The sequence below is a fragment of the Ovis canadensis genome, chromosome 23 (assembly GCF_042477335.2).
Source record: "Ovis canadensis isolate MfBH-ARS-UI-01 breed Bighorn chromosome 23, ARS-UI_OviCan_v2, whole genome shotgun sequence".
NCBI classification, from domain to species: Eukaryota; Metazoa; Chordata; class Mammalia; order Artiodactyla; family Bovidae; genus Ovis; species Ovis canadensis.
Genome location: NC_091267.1, coordinates 68,614,486 through 68,631,066, shown reverse-complemented (window position 1 = coordinate 68,631,066; position 16,581 = coordinate 68,614,486).

Sequence of the window (16,581 nt, the reverse complement as noted above, 5' to 3'; positions counted from 1 at the left end):
ATTTTCCTTTTGTCTCCCGACCTAGACATGATCATCTAACTCTCCTTTCACCTTCTGTTATAATCACCAGCCTCCTTCCCAGAGATAATGTGAGTAACAGTGTATTTAATTTAACTCAAAGAAGAAAAAGCAAAGCCTAAAAATGAAAAGATGCATGAGCAGTCATTGGCCTCCTTTGATTCAGGTACAAGGTCTAATTACAAAGTGAAACTAATTTCATTTTATCAAATACATCAGGATATGAAGTTTATCTCATGAGAGTAGTCACTCATGCATCTGAGCCAACATATTAAACATACGAGGAAACTCAGTTCAAAGCTTTTATTTTGGGTTACCCAAAGGCTTGATTCAAAATAACTCATAGTTATTTTCAGAAATAAAATTCACCCTTGAAAATAAATATGGAGCATCACTGAGGATATTTGTGTTAGTGAGCTGCAAGCTCTGAAAGCATTTCTAAAAGAGAAGTGTGTTTAGTATTTTGAATAAACATGTAAACTTGTATATTTAAATGTACAAATTCCATTGTATCCAAGATTTTTTTTAAATCTCAGATTTCTATTTCCTTTTCTTGCTCAAGCAATTTGTAATATCAACCACATAACTTATTTTATTGAAGAATCATACTTTGAAACAAATATATCACTAAAAGTAAAAAAGCCTAAAATAAGTGCTTTTCAGATGTAAGATATCCATTGTCTAACATGGCCATGCAGTACCTTTGTGTAGAATATTAACTGGAACTAAATCACTTGGAGAGGTGAAGGACGTACTCCTCTCTTTTTCCACAACAACAGCAGCAGTTTTGAAAACACTGACAAATTGTTTAAATCATTTTGTATTTGATCCCTTTCCTGGCTCTCCCGCTGGAGTGTCGCTTTCTTCACCTCTCTCCTTTCATTTGCCTTCAGCTACTTTAACTTCCGTCAGGGAGCAGAAGAGAGGTCTCGATAGTCCATCTGTTGCGATCCTCACATCAACCAAAGTTCCATCAGTTTTGTAGGTCTAATGGGGACTTTTCTCTCTAACAAGAAAATCAAAGAGATCCACTCCATAGAGGGAAATGGTGCATTTTTTTAAGGGAGTCCTGTGTCCATATAAGGTGGCAATTTCAGGTGAACACAGGCCTGTGTGAGCTGGTAGGTATAATTCTTACACCCTAATCATAGGCATCACTATAGACCTATTTGGTGATATGTAGTCAAACAGGCTACAGTTAAATTTTATTTCCGTCCTCTCTTAAAGGTACTTCATGACCTTGGTTCATCTTCTTTCTGTAGGACATAACGGGTCTGAGCTTTCTGAGTGGCAGAACTTTATTGCTTAATTTTTGTTATTACTAATGACATGCCCTACTATCTTCTGTCTCTCCTATATGTGTGTGTAAATGAAATAGTGGAGATGTAAAAAATGTATTTGAACACACACTAAGAAGAGAGATGATTATAAACTCTATATTAAATGTGATGCTACTCATTGTCCTATATTATTAAATTATGTCTCTCTGTCATCCCCATTCAGGAAAGACACGTAGGGGAAAAGCGACCTGTGAGAGTGTTAGTATCAGTTTAAATCAACTGTATTGATTTTATGTAAACTGCTATTCACATGATGTTGAAAAGTTTAACCATTATATTGGACCTTTCTTCATTTTCATGATAAAAATTCTTTATATTATACTTCAATAAAAATTTTTAGAAATAGAATTAAAAATTCTCTCTAAGCAACAAATGCTGAAAAAGACAGTGATGGTAAGGTTTCTTTGGTCAATTCTTTTCTATCCTGAAATGATCAGGGTTTTATATCCATATACATCTAGTGTATGAAAACATTTGTCTACTGCTCTGTGTATCTTCCCTTGCCAACCTTCTGATTTGAATGTTTCGCTTGACTTGAATCTGCTTAAAGGATATTTGCCTTTATCCTTTTCTTATTCTTATTACATCTTTCAGCTTAAGTGTAAAATCTTCTGGTTTTGCCATTTTTATCCCACCGGCCATCACTATTTCTCTTTAATCTTTCGTATTCATCTGATCTAGCTTTCCACTCTGCAAGGATTTCCCATTTGGCTTTAAGCTGCTTATAGAATTCTTATTTTGGCTAATTAGATTTAATTCTGAAAGCTGAGAAAGGACTGCATGGATCACTTGCCGCCTCTCCATCCCCCCCAAAAAAGTTCTGTCTCAGATGGAAGTGTCTGGAGCCTAAACAAGGGCAGGTCCAGACATCTGTGGCATAACACTCATGGTATACCAGTTTATGGGACACCATATGAGTCCCTATGCCCCAACCTGTCTTCCTGCCTCCTGCTTGCTGTCTGCTGCGTGGAATATCCTTATCTGGGAGTTAGGCTTTGCATTCCACAGTTACAGGTAGAATGTGTAGACACATGGAGGAAAGAAAGTGATTTAAACTTCCTTAAATTTAAATTTTCCTAGGCTCGAGAGAATTTTTCTTTCTTTCACGAGAGCAAGGTTTAATAGGAGACAGATCTTGGGAGCCAGAAAGTTAAGACAATGAAACTATCCTACTTCACATGTTGTCCAGACTACCAAGGTGGGGAAATCCAGGCTCCTTGCTTCTCGTGGGATCTGGATCACGTGAGGAGGAATGGCATGGCAAGGAGATCCAGACTGCTTTGGGATATACTTGGGGGAAGCACAAGTCAACCTCAAGCCCCCCTTCTCCTCCCATTTTACTTCATCTCTTCTGGAAAGTAACTTGGCCTCCACTAAACCTCTGACGTTTGGAGCAACACTGAACAGAACAGACAGATTATTTTCTACTTCTACTGTGAATTGCAATTTTTGCTCTAAGTGGATGACCGTGAACAATTGTTGACATTGAGTGTGCAATTAACCTATTCTATCTACAAGTGCCTGCAGGGAGAACCAAAAGTGAGATCACCCTTTAAATGCTTTTGGTAGAGAATCTATCCAAATAAAACTAAGCAGGAAATTACAATCAAAAATCAAAACAAAACAATGAAGCTCATTTTCTTTCAGTAGATTATTACAGAAAACAACAACAAACTCTGAAAATCTCTTTTAATGTTGTTATTTTTCAATCTACTAAAAATATTAAATTTCATATCACAATAATTTCATCCCAGTTCTGAAAGGCTTCAAAGCACGTGTACACACAGTTAGTATCCATCTAAACAGCTGATAAGTATTTCAAAGAAGGAAAGTAAAATCATCATTCTAATAACTCTCTAAAGGCCCCAGAAAATCAATGAGTCTATTATAGAAGCAAAAACTTAAACTTGAGCTTACAGAGACTTTGCAGAGACTCTTGTGATTTCTGTATCTGGCCACCTCTTGTATCTCTTGAGTCTTGATTGTGTCTTTTCCTTTCATATCTTTGAACTTGACCTACCATTAATTAGTGTGTGTGTGTGTGTGTGTGTGTGTGTGTGTGTATTTTTTCAATCCTTTCTTCTTTGCAGGCTCCCTGACCTTTATCTACTAACACACTCTATTCTATCAACGTCCAAGATTCAAAGAACACGATGCTGCTCTTAGAAAATGTTTGATGGTACTATCCAATTATCGATCAGATAAAGCAGTAACCATCAGCTCACTTTTGATTCTTTTTGAATAAATCATACATGCACATAGGACAAAATTCAAAACAATATGCATTCCTTAAGCACATCTTTATTTTCATTGCTTTTACTTTATCACGACTTTGTAAATATTTTAGAACTGAGTTTTTCATTCACTGTACAGCTAATGTTCATCCATATTGCTGCATATCATTACAGTTTCTTCAGATTGACTAAAATATATAAATATAAATATACTATAATGTTCTATAAACAGTATATTCATACACTCGCTTGTTAATGGACATTTGGGTTATTTTCAGATTTTTGCTGTTTGAAGAACACGTTCTGTGTCTTTGCACGTATACAAAAGTTGTTCTTGGACAAACACCTAGGAGAGGACCTGTTGGAGCCTAAGGAATGTAAATAGTCAACTTGAAGAAAAAATACGAAACTTCTTTCTAAAGCAGTCCAATCACTTCACACTCCCATCAGTGAAAAATAAGAGACCGTGTGGATTTACATCCTCTCCAACACTTGGTATTACCAGATTTTTCTGTTGTGCCAATAAAGGTGATAGTTAGCTAATTAAGATCTAGATATTTTCAGTTCCCTGATGACAAATGATATTGAACACCTCATCACGTAATTAAGGGACATGCTTTTTCTCCTGTAAAAGGACGGCTCCTGTCTTGTGCCCACTTTGCTATCAAGTCTTTGCAGGTTGTTATTGATTTTAGGCTTAATTACATATTCATGATATTAAAGTCCTTCTTGGTTGTGTGTATTGCAAATATCTTCATCCAGTCTACAATTACTTATGGTTCATTAGCTCTAAGACTTATTTAATGAACCAAAGTTTTTAACTCTAATGTATGCAAATTTATTAATATTTCCTTTTCTAATCAATTTTTCTATACTGTCAAAGAAAGCTTGTCTTAGCTCAAAGTGTAAAAGACAGTCAATTAATTTTTTTCTTCTAAGGCTTCATATGTTAAATTTAAGTTCTTAATTCATCTGGAGCCATTTTTGTACTAGGTACTTTTTGGCAAACAAGGAACTATTTTTCCAGTTCCAGTCATAGGATGGCTCTTTCTTCACTTATCTCACTAGCTACTTGTATGAACTTCCAAGTTGTATAGATTCCTAGGTGTATTTGCACATCTATTCTATTCTACTGGTTAACTTGGGTACACCACGGCTTTGCTGATACCACACTATCTTTTTTAAGTGTTATTCATTGATAGATCAATTTATAAAGAGTGAAATGTTTGAGATATATAGTATGTCACCAACAAAAGAGACAGAGAGAGCTGGAGGCATGATAAATTTCTGGTACATTTATATTTTTATGGATAAACTAGTTTTTCAAATTTTTATTTTATATTATAGTTAGTAGTTAATTAACAATGTTGTGTTTGTTTCAGGTGTAGAGCAAATTGATTCAGTTTTGTATATGCACGTATCTATTCTTTTTTTTGGAGAAAGGAATGGCAACCCACTCCATTATTCTTGCCCGGAAAATCCCCTGGACGGAGGAGCCTGGAGGGCCCTAATCATGGGGTCGCAACAAGTTGGATATGACTGAGTGACTCTGTGTTTAGGTTATTACAGAATCCTGAGCAGAGTTCCCCGTGCTATACAGCAGGTCCTTGTTGGTTACCTAATTTAAATATAGCAGTGTTATGTATCAATCTCAAATTCCAATTCCTTCCTCCCCCCACCCTTCCCTCCTGGTAATTATAAATTCATTCTCTAAGTCTGTGAGTCTATTTCTGCTTTGTAAATAAGTTCACCTGTATCATTTTTTAAGATTATCATTTGATATTTGTCTTTCTCTACCTGACTTACATGACTTGGTGTAAAAAATATCCAGAAGATGAAACACATATATATGATGGAATATTAGTCAGCCATTAAAAAGCAGGAAATGATGCCATTTGCAGCAACATGGATGGACCTGGAGGTTATCATACTAAGTGAAGCAAGTCAGATAGAGAAAGATAAACATAGATATCACATTATCCTAATTACTATGACTTTATCCTAAGTCCTGATATCTGATGAGGCACATTTCCTCTCCACTCTTCCTCAGGAGCTGCATGGCTACTTTTGGTTATTAGTTCTTTTGCATAAATTTTAGAAGGATTTGATTGATTTTCACAATAATCCAGTTTAGGACTTCATTGAATTTGCATTGCATTTAGAGGGTCAACGTGGAGAATATATCATCTTCACAATAACAGCTCTTCCTATGGATAAACATGCTGTATCTCTTCATTTATGTTTATCTGCTTTAATGTCTCTTAATGAGCATTTATAATTTCCTGCAGAAGTCTTGCTCATATTTAGTTAGATTCATTCCTAGAGACATGATATTCTCTGACAATATTACAAATAGCATCTTGTCCTTAATTAACTTTCTAGTTGTTTGCTCTGTGTTTATAGAAATGAAACTGACTATGTTTTTCTTGCTAAACTCTCTAATTATTTCCAATAATTTATAAATTGTTTTGTGTTTTCTGTTGTTGTTGTTCAGTCACTACGTTGTGTCTGACTGTTTGTGATCCCATGAACTGCAACACACCAGGCTTCCCTGTTCTTCACTATCTCCCAAAGCTTACTCAAACTCAAGTCCATTGAGTTGGTGATGACATTCAACCATCTCATCCTCTGTCTCTCCCTTCTGCTCATGCCTTCAATCTTTCCCAGCATCAGGGTCTTTTCCAAAGAGTCAGCTCTTAGCATCAGCGATCATATTACTGCAAATAATTAAAAATTTACTTCCTCTTTTTCCAATTGTGAAGCACCTCTTTTTTGTTGTCGTTTCATTTCACTGTCAAGGATCTCCAATAAAATGTTGAATAGACATAGCAATAATGGGCATCCTTGTCTTATTTCAAATGTTGAACTTGCCTTATATCCTTGGAATAACCACTGCTTGATTGTAGTATATAATTATTTTATTTATTGCTAAATTCTTTCTGCTAATATCTTGTTAAGGATTTCCGTATCTATATTCATAAGAGACATTGGCGTGCAATTTTCTTTAGTTGAACTTTTCTGCTTTTGGTATCAGGGTAATACTAGCATCTTAGAATAAGTAGGCAGCCCCTTCTCTTTTATTTCTTGGAAGATATTGTGTAAATTTTGAGTTACTTCTTCTCTTAATGCTTTGCAGAACTCTCCTGTAAAACCATCTGGTTGGTCCTGGAGATTTCTTTTTGGGGGGTCTTTTAATTACAAATTCAATTCACTATTTAGAGGGCTATTCAAATTAACCATCTTATATTGGGTGAGTTATAGTAGCCCGTGTTTTTTGAAAAAAGTTGTCCTTTTCATCTAAGTTTTTAAAAGTACATGTGTGGAGTTGTTTACAGTATTCCCTGCCTACCCTTTTGATATAGGGCCTATTTGTGTCCTCTCATTTTGTTAGTTTTGCTAGAGGTTTGTCAATTCCATGCTCTTTTTTTAAAAAAAAAAAAAGCTCTTCATTATCTTGTCTATTACTCTTCATTTTCAATTTCATTGATTTCTGCTCTTTTTACTTCCTTCCTCCTTCACTGAGGTTTATCTTGCTCTTCTTTTTCTAGGCCATTCCAATGGGAGCTTAGTTTATCAAGGTTGGATTTTTTTCCCCTAATGTATCCACTGTCATTACAGTTGTTTTCTCCTTTAGGTAAGTTGTCATTTCTCTCACTGCTTTCAAAATTTTTCCTCTATCTTTAGTTTTCAGAAGTTTGATGTTAGTGTGGACTTCTTTGGGTTTCTCTTCTTTGGATTTTGCTCAGCTTATTAATCTGTAGGTTTATGTTTTATGCAGACTTGCAGTTTTCAGCCATTACTTCTTTGAGGTTTTTTTTTTTTTTTTTTTTTCCCCCAGCTCTATCCTCCCTCTTCTCTTTCCAGGACTTTGATGACACAAATCTCTTGTTATTATCACATAAGCCCCTGAGGCTCTGTTTTCTTATCCCACTTTCTTCTGGCGGTCTCTGTCTGTCTCTCTCTCTCAAACTGTTTTCTCTGTGATGTTCACACTGGGTAACTCTATCTGCCTATTCACTGGTGTTTTCCTCTATCCCTTCATTCTAACTCATTTTAAGTCCACCCACTGAGTTTTTATTTTGGTTATTGTATTTTGCAGTTCTAGAATTTTCATCTGGTTCCTCTTTATGCCTTCTCTTTCCTTGCTGAGACTTTGTACTTTCTCGTTAGTTCCAAGTTAGCTCAAAATTGCCTGCTGAAGCATATTTATGATGACTGCTTTAAAAATTTTGTTGGGTAATTCAAACATTCCTGTTATCTCCGGTTAGCCTCAGCAGACTGCCTTTTTTCTTCAGTGTGAGATCCTCCTGATTCTTCATAAAATGAGTAATTTTTCAGTTCATTTTGGGCGTTACATTATGGGACTTTATCTTACTTTAAAAACTTCTGTTTTCTCTGGCATCTACTAACATCATTCCAGCAGAGGAAGGGGGGATGCCTTGTTAGCACCACGTGGGGGCAGACGTCTAGGTTTCTGCATCTGTTGACACCTGAGGGGTAGGGGCTCCTCACTGTCGCCTGGCAAAAGAGGGGAGTCTGGCTCCCCAGCCGATGGCTGATAAGTCCCTGGTAGGGGTGGGACAACCTCATTACCACCTCTCTCGTTACCTCCACTACCCCACGATGAGGGATGGCCTCCTTACCAATGAGTACTGGCCAAAGTCCTACCTCAGGTCTGCATTTCCTAACACCATCCTAGTGAGGACAAGGAAGGCACCTTCCTTCTGCCAGGTAGGGAGAGAAGTCTGGGTTCACCACTTGGTCTTCACTGGCACGAAGGAAGAAGGTCTAATTACTGCCCAACAGAAGTAGAAACTTAGGCTCCTCACTCAGCTTGCCTCTGACATCATCCCAGAACCACGACTGGGCTGTCTCTACTTGGTTTTATGTATTTTGAAGTCATCTCTTATTTATCATTATTTTCATCCCTAATCCCTGGAGAAGGAAATGGCAACCCACTCCAGTATTCTTGGCCGGAGAATCCCATGGACAGAGGAGCCTGGTGGGCTACAGTCCACGGGGTCGCAAAGAGTCAGACACGACTGAGCAACTGCCCTTTCTTTCTTTCTTTCATCCCTAATGATGCTCTTCTTTGAAAAGGGGAGTGTTAAAGTCTGTTTAATTAGATATACATTTTTTTAAATTGGTATTCCTCTGCTTTGTTTCTTTTTTATCTTTTTACCTTCAATCTTGTTATATCACGAGGCCTGAGGTTTGTCTATTGGAAACAGCATAATTCAGTTTTTTTTCAACCTGTCAACATTTGTCTTTTTATTGTTTTATATTTATTATAGTTATAGATTTTTGTACATTTTTAACCTACCTAAAGTTGCTATCTTTAAAAAAATTCATTCTATGTTTTTCAATTGGGCATCTATATTTATCTCCTAATAAAATATCGTGAACAAAAATACCTGTTTCTCTTCAACTCTCATTATGTGGAGATTTTCTAGACTTTTACACTTTGCAGGTTGTTGCAGGCATGTTCAGTTGTGTCCGAATCTTTGCGACCCATGGACTGTAGCCCCGCAGGCTCCTGTTTCCATGGGATTTTCCAGGCAAGAAGAGCACCAGGGTGGACTGCCATTTCCTACTCCAGAGATCTCAGTGTCTCCTGCATTGGCAGGCAGATTCTTTAGCAGATTCTTTACCACCTGGGAAATCCCTTTCAGGTTGTTATGCGTGTACCATTTTCTTTCCTTTCACGTCAGTAACTTTTAAAGACAATGACAACAACATCAACAAGTTACCAAAGGATTAAATCACCTTTACTTCATATATTTACTAAGCTTCCTTAAACTTATCTCTTTATGTATTTTAAGTACTTTCTTTTAAACTTTTTTCAATGAGAATCTTTGAGTGGGAAATCTTCTGAGGTCTTGTGTATGACAGAATATTTTTATCCAGACCTCATGTTTGAATGACAGTTTGGCTAGATAAGTTTCTAGGTTCTAAACTGTTATCTTTAATACTTTAAGAAGCCCATTATTTCTTACACCATTATTTTTTTAATGTGATGTCAGCCTGATCCTGTTTCTCTGAATGTAATCTGCTCTTTTAGAACTTTTTTTTATTTCTTTGATACTGTTTTACTGTAGTATGCCTAAGGATAGGTTTCCTTTATCATCAAGGGGTCTCTTAACATGAGGTACTTCATCTTTTGTTTTATATTATGGCAAATGTATTTCTTTAAAATTTTCTCTTCGTTATTAGTTCTTTTAGGGGATGCCTATTGTTCAGATCTTATCACTATTATTTCTTTCCTTCTAGAACTTTTCTTTTACATTTTTAATTTCTTGTCCATGCTTCTTTCTGGGAATTTCCTCGCCTAACTTCCTATTTACTAATACATTTCTCAGCTGTCTTTGTTCTGTCATTTATCCCATTAGAGCACTTTATTTCAACTATCATATTTTCCCTAATCTTTACTGGAGAAGGCAATGGCACCCCACTCCAGTACTCTTGCCTGGAAAATCCCATGGATGGAGGAGCCTGGTAGGATGCAGTCCATGGGGTCGCAAAGAGTCGGACACAACTGAGTGACTTCACTTTCACTTTTCACTTTCATGCATTGGAGAAGGAAATGGCAACCCACTCCAGTGTTCTTCCCTGGAGAATCCCAGGGACGGGGGAGCCTGGTAGGCTGCCGTCTATGGGGTCGCACAGAGTCGGACATGACTGACGTGACTTAGCAGTTCAGCTCGATAATTACATTTTGCTCTTATTTCATATTGTTAGTATTTTCCTTTCCTTGCTTTCATTTTTAGTAAACTAGCTTTAAATTATGTATACGTCTTTCTGATAGTTCTGCTTCTGATGGATATGTAATCTAGTGAATGGTTTTCTTTTGAAATAGTTGTGCTCCTCCCACGGTCTAGGAGCTCATTTTCCTCTGAGTGCATCAGTTACTTTATCAGGCCAGGCTTCGGCCCCTGTCAGCATAACTAGTGTAGGAGTGAGGGTGGAGGCACAGAAAACCACTCTGAATCATTCCTCTCCCAATAGAACAGCTCCGGTCAGGGCTTTCTTTGGGGTTTGCCTTTCCTGGGAGAAACTATGTTTTTTAGAAGACACTCCACAGTTTGTAAATCTTCAGTTTGGGGGATTTGGAGGAGAAACACAAGAGGTGCAGAAGTAATCAGACGTTAGCGAGTCCCTACCTGCTTTTCTTAGCACCTCACAAGCTCAAGATTCCTGTGTTTCTCTGGTTTTATGTTTGAGGACATCTGAAATTAGAGTTCAGAGTCACTGCTTGAAAGATGGGGAATTTTCAGTCCCCAGGCCATGTTCAGAGACAGAAGAATAAAACTCAAAATCCCCAAGCTCTCCATTCCTATCGTATTCTCCCGCAGACATGCTGAGTTGCTTCCTGTCCCAGATCAAAGCCTCACCTCTCCCCAAATACAAACACACCACTTTCCAATCAGCAAGTGTCACTCCAGGAATTCCTCAGTTTTCTCCACAGTTTGGTATTTTCTCTCCAAGGCAATGATTCTCAACCTTGCCCTGCATGTTAGAATTACCTGGGGGAGATTTTTTTTTAAAATCATAATGCTTAAGCCACTTCCCAGACCAATTAATTTAGAAGCTCCTGGGATGGGAGAAAGGCATCAGTTTTAAAAAACAGTGGGCAGCCAAGGTTGAGAAGCACTCTAGCTCCAGCACGTTGATCTTGTAGGTAGAAACCAGCAGTTGGGCTTGTTTAGTATCTTGGTGAAAAACTGAAATCATAAAAGACCTCTCCACAGCCAAAGAAAAGTCTTCCCTAGCTCTTGAGTCTCATTGGTACCTACCTCCACAGCACTTGGCCTGCCCTTGGAATACTTTCCTCTGGTTGCTGAGACTGTACGCTGCCTTGCCCTTTGTCTAACCATCTGTACTTTTCCTCTCTCTCCCTCCCCCCGCCATGAAAACCCTGAAGTCAATTGCTCTCCAATATTCACAGTCTATGGTTCTTTCTCTCCAAGAACCTTGCCAGCAAATACATCTATAAAACTACATCTCCAGCCCTAGTCCCTCTCACACGTTCCTTCTCTTATATACCTCCACATGGATGTCTTGTTGGCATCTCAAATTCCACATAAATGTGTAAAATAGAGCACACAATTCCTGCATAAATCAGCTCCCCCTTACAACTTCCTTCCATAAATCCAGCCACCGTTTTCAGGGTTATCTTTAGTTCTTCCTCCTACAATCTATTTCCAAAGTGGCGTTGGACTTTTCTGTGCAATATCACTTTTACGTTCTTATTTCCATCTTTAAAGTTCACATCCTAAGAGTTTCCTGTCTAGACTACTGAATCAGCCTTTTGTCTAATCTTCCTTCTTCTGATACTCCCTACCACAAAGTAATCAATACCGCACAGTCAGATTATTGAATACAGGATACGGCTCCAATCATGTCACTCACAACCCTTGGCTCAAACCCATTAATAACTCATCACCTGCTCACTTTCGAGTGTAAACCTCCTGGCACCCAATTCCCTTAAACATGGCCAAAGCTATTCTTCTGGTCTTGTTCATTAGGACTTCTTCACATTCGATTTTTAAGTGGAAAGAACATAAACTTTAATAATATTTGGTTTCAAATTCAAATCTGCTATTAATAACTTGGATAAGTTCCTAAATCAATGTAAGTCTCAATTTCTACAACAAAAACAACAAATAATAGCAAAAAATAGAGATAATAACTAATAGGATATTAAGGATATAAAATGCAATTACCTATAAACTATGCGTGCGTGTTCAGTCACTTCCCACTCTTTGGGACCCTAAAGACTGTAGCCCACCAGGTTTCTCTGTTCCTGGGATTTTCCAGACAAGAATACTGGAGTGGGTTGCCGTGCCCTCCTCCAGGGGATCTTCTCAATCCAGGGATGGAACCCATGCCTCTTGTGTCTCTTGCATTGGCAGGTGGATTCTTTACCACTAACGCCACACGGGAAGCCCATGTATGTTACAGTACTGTGATTTATTTGTTAGCTCCTCAACCCCCCTACCACACTTGGATTTAATCCTTTTATGAGTTGGGAAATAGGAAAGATTTTTTCAAATTTTCTTCTTTTGTTTCATTGAGTCATTTATGCAATTGTTTTTCCTGGCTATGTTCTAGGCCAAGGGTTGACAGACTATTATTGCCCATAGGCTACACCCAGCCTGAGCTTAACCCCGACTCACCCAGCCTCTTCAGTTGACTATCATTGCTTTCACACAACAGCAGAGGTGTATGGTTGTGACAGACACAACATGGCCTGCAAAGCCTTAAATATTTGCTATCTTTCCCTTCACAGAAGAAGCTAGACCCTCTCTAGGCTCTCTTTCCTTCCTCGCTACATAATCTCTCCCCAAGTGTGATGGTTTTAAAATATGTCCACAAATTCTTTAACAGAACTCCCTTCCAAACAGGATCTGGCAGACATGGCAGCGGGTGGCTTCTTAGATTTGGTCGGAGAAGGCCTTGTGGCCTCCATCTTACTTTTGAGGATCACTAAGGAACCGCCATGTTGTGAAGATGCCCAAGAAGCCTGAGGGGAATCTCTGGTAGAGAAGAACTGAGGCCTCCTCCCAGCAGGCACCACCCCATGTGAATCACTTTAGGAGCTGACCCTTCAAGCATGCTCAAGCCTTCTGACAAACTTGCTTGACTACAGCCCCAGTGCACATCTGGATCGCAAATCCCACAAGAGACCCCAGGCCAAACCACCACAGTGGCTAAGCCACTGTGACCCATAGAAACTGTGGGGGTAATAAATGCTTGGTGTTGTTTTAAATCACTTAATTTTGGATCATTTTTTTAATACAGCAATAGATAAGCAATACACCGGCCAACCTACAGTTCCCATCCATAGGCCAAAGACTTTCAAACGTACAGTCACACCCTGGACCTCTGTATGTACCTTCCTCTTCCATACTTCTTAGTATCCCAAAGGCATGTAAAACCTAATATATGCAAATGTATGGTCTCTTCCCGTTCATATGTGATCTGTCCCCAACATTCCCCATCTCAGTAAATGGCACAGTGAGTTGAATCCATAAGCTACAAATCTGGGCATCTGTGATATTTCTTTCTCCTTCCTAGTGGTTTAGTCACTAAGTTGCGTCCAACTCTTGTGACACCATGCACTGTAGCCCACCAGGCTCCTCTGACCATAGGATTTTTCAAGCAAGAATCCTGGAGTGGGTTGCCATTTCCTTCTCCAGGGGATCTTCCTGGCCCAGGGATTGAACCCGGGTCTCCTGCACTCCAGGCAGATTCTTTGCCAATTGAGTTATCAGGAAAGCCCCACCCCATATCCAATCCATTGCCAAGTCCAATCACAGTACCTGCTAGACGGCTCTCAAATCAGAGCCCTGCTCTCCAGCAGTACTTTGAAGACACTCTTTCTTTGTCCTTGGCATCTACTGCTTATGAGAAGTCTCCTATCAGGGCAACCATTTTTGCAGCTAAGCTCTCTTTCCCTCTGATAGTTTTTGAGATTTTTCTCTGCATCCATGAGCCCAAAAGTGGATTTGTTTTTATTTAGCCTGCCTAAGACTTAGTGTGATTTTCTGTCAGAAAATTAAACAGCTCTTCAATTTTCAGAAACTCATAGCCATCGCCTCTTTGCTATTACCTTTTTTTCTTTTTTTTGGCCATACCCCATGGCATGTGGGATTTTAGTTCCCTGACCAGGGATTAAACCCAAACAAGGGGCTGAACCTGTGCCCCTCAGGGGAAGCATGAAGTCTTAACCACTGGACCACCAGGGAAGCCCCTGGCTATTACCTTTTAAATATCCTTCCTATTCCCTATTAGTCGGAGTCCATTTAGTAGACAGAATCCACCCCAGTGGTTTTAACAGGCAGAAGTGAATCTAAAGAATTGTTAATCAGTCAAGAGATAAGAAGGAGGTAGCATGGTTTGGAGGTAGTAACTGCAGGAAGCTGTTACCCCCTCGAGGGTTAGGGGAATAAAAAGATTAAAATGTGATTATTATAATTTAGAAGTTTGGAGGAAGGAGCCTGCAGAACTAAAACTAATACCTTTGAGGAAGGCATGCTGGCCAGCTGGCACTTGGTTTCTGAAAGGATGCAATAAGGCTGGTTATACAAGCTTTGGGAAAACTGCAAATTGGAATTATTGCTGCTACTAGAATGAACTGCTGCTACTAGGGCAGGCATTAAACATCATTCCCTCACCCACTCATCTATGCTCAGACCCTAACTGACCAAGCTTCAGGCATATGTCAATTTCCCCCATGCTTTCAAGTTCAGCTGTATATTACAGGCATGGCTGTGTGTTTGGAGCAGACAAGAGTGATTCCCTCACCTGCTTTGTCATTTGCCAAGTCTCTATCCACATCCCTTCATCTCCACTGTCCTCCCCTAATCCAGGGTTGTCATGTCTTCCTGGGATTATTAGTACTGTCTCCTATCTTGTCTACCTACATTCATTCTAGCCTGTCTACCATTTTCCGTTCATCCCTAAGGCTGCTGCTGCTGCTAAGTCGCTTCAGTCGTGTCCGACTCTGTGCGACCCCATAGACGGCAGCCCACCAGGCTCCCCCATCCCTGGGATTCTCCAGGCAGGAACACTGGAGTGGGTTGCTATTTCCTTCTCCAATGCATAAGTGAAAGTGAAGTTGCTCAGTCGTGTCCAACCCTCAGCGACCCCCATGGACTGCAGCCCACCAGGCTCCTCCGTCCATGGGATTTTCCAGGCAAGAGTACTGGAGTGGGGTGTCATTGCCTTTTCCGTCCCTAAGGCTAGTGTTTTTAAATACCAACCTAAGAAGACCATGCCTTACTTACATCTTTTCCCTTTGCTCTTAAAATACAGACAGACGTCTTTCCTGGCTCCACAAGGCCTGCTACATCCTAATCCTTACCTTGTTCACTGCTTTGCTACCACCTTGCATCACCCTCCCTTTCTATGTTCTCTGGCTACTCCAGCCTTCTTTTCTCTTTTCAAATAGGACAAAGCCTTTGCACGTGCTAATGGCCCTGCATGGGCCACTTGTTGCCTGAACTCTTTGTCTGATTAAAATCATTACTCATCCTGCAAACCACACATCCAATGTCATTTCCTCCAGGGAGTCTTCCCTGGTCCCTCAGACTAGTTCAACTCTCTGTTTACATGATCTCACAGCCTTGGGCATCTTTCCTTTACATCAGCTCAGTTCAGTCGCTCAGTTGTGTCCAACTCTTTGCGACCCCATGAATCGCAGCATGCCAGGCCTCCCTGTCCATCACCAACTCCCGGAGTTCACTCAGACTCATGTCCATCGAGTCCGTGATGCCATCCAGCCATCTCATCCTCAGTCATCCCCTTCTCCTCCTGCCCCCAATCCCTCCCAGCATTAGAGTCTTTTCCAATGAGTCAACTCTTCTCATGAGGTGGCCAAAGTACTGGAGCTTCAGCTTCAGCATCATTCCTTCCAAAGAAATCCCAGGGTTGATCTCCTTCAGAATGGACTGGTTGGATCTCCTTCCAGTCCAAGGGACTCTCAAGAGTCTTCTCCAACATCACAGTTCAAAAGCATCAATTCTTCGGTGCTCAGCCTTTTTCACAGTCCAGCTCTCACATCCACATATGACTACTGGAAAAACCATAGCCTTCACTAGACGGACCTTAGTCGGCAAAATAATGTCTGCTTTTGAATATGCTATCTAGGTTGATCATAACTTTCCTTCCAAGGAGTAAGCGTCTTTTAGTTTCATGGCTGCAATCACCATCTGCAGTAACTTTGGAGCCCCCAAAAATAAAGTTTGCCACTGTTTCCCCATCTATTTCCCATGAAGTGATGGGACCAGATGCCATGATCTTCGTTTTCTGAATGTTAAGCTTTAAGCCAACTTTTTCACTCTCAAAATTTTTATAACATCTTCTGCTAGGCTATAAACTCCAAAAAATAAGAGAGGCAATCATCCTAAGCTCCTGGCCAAGAACTTATACACACAATAGGCATATAATAGGTATTTACAGAATGAATAAATGAACCATACTGAATA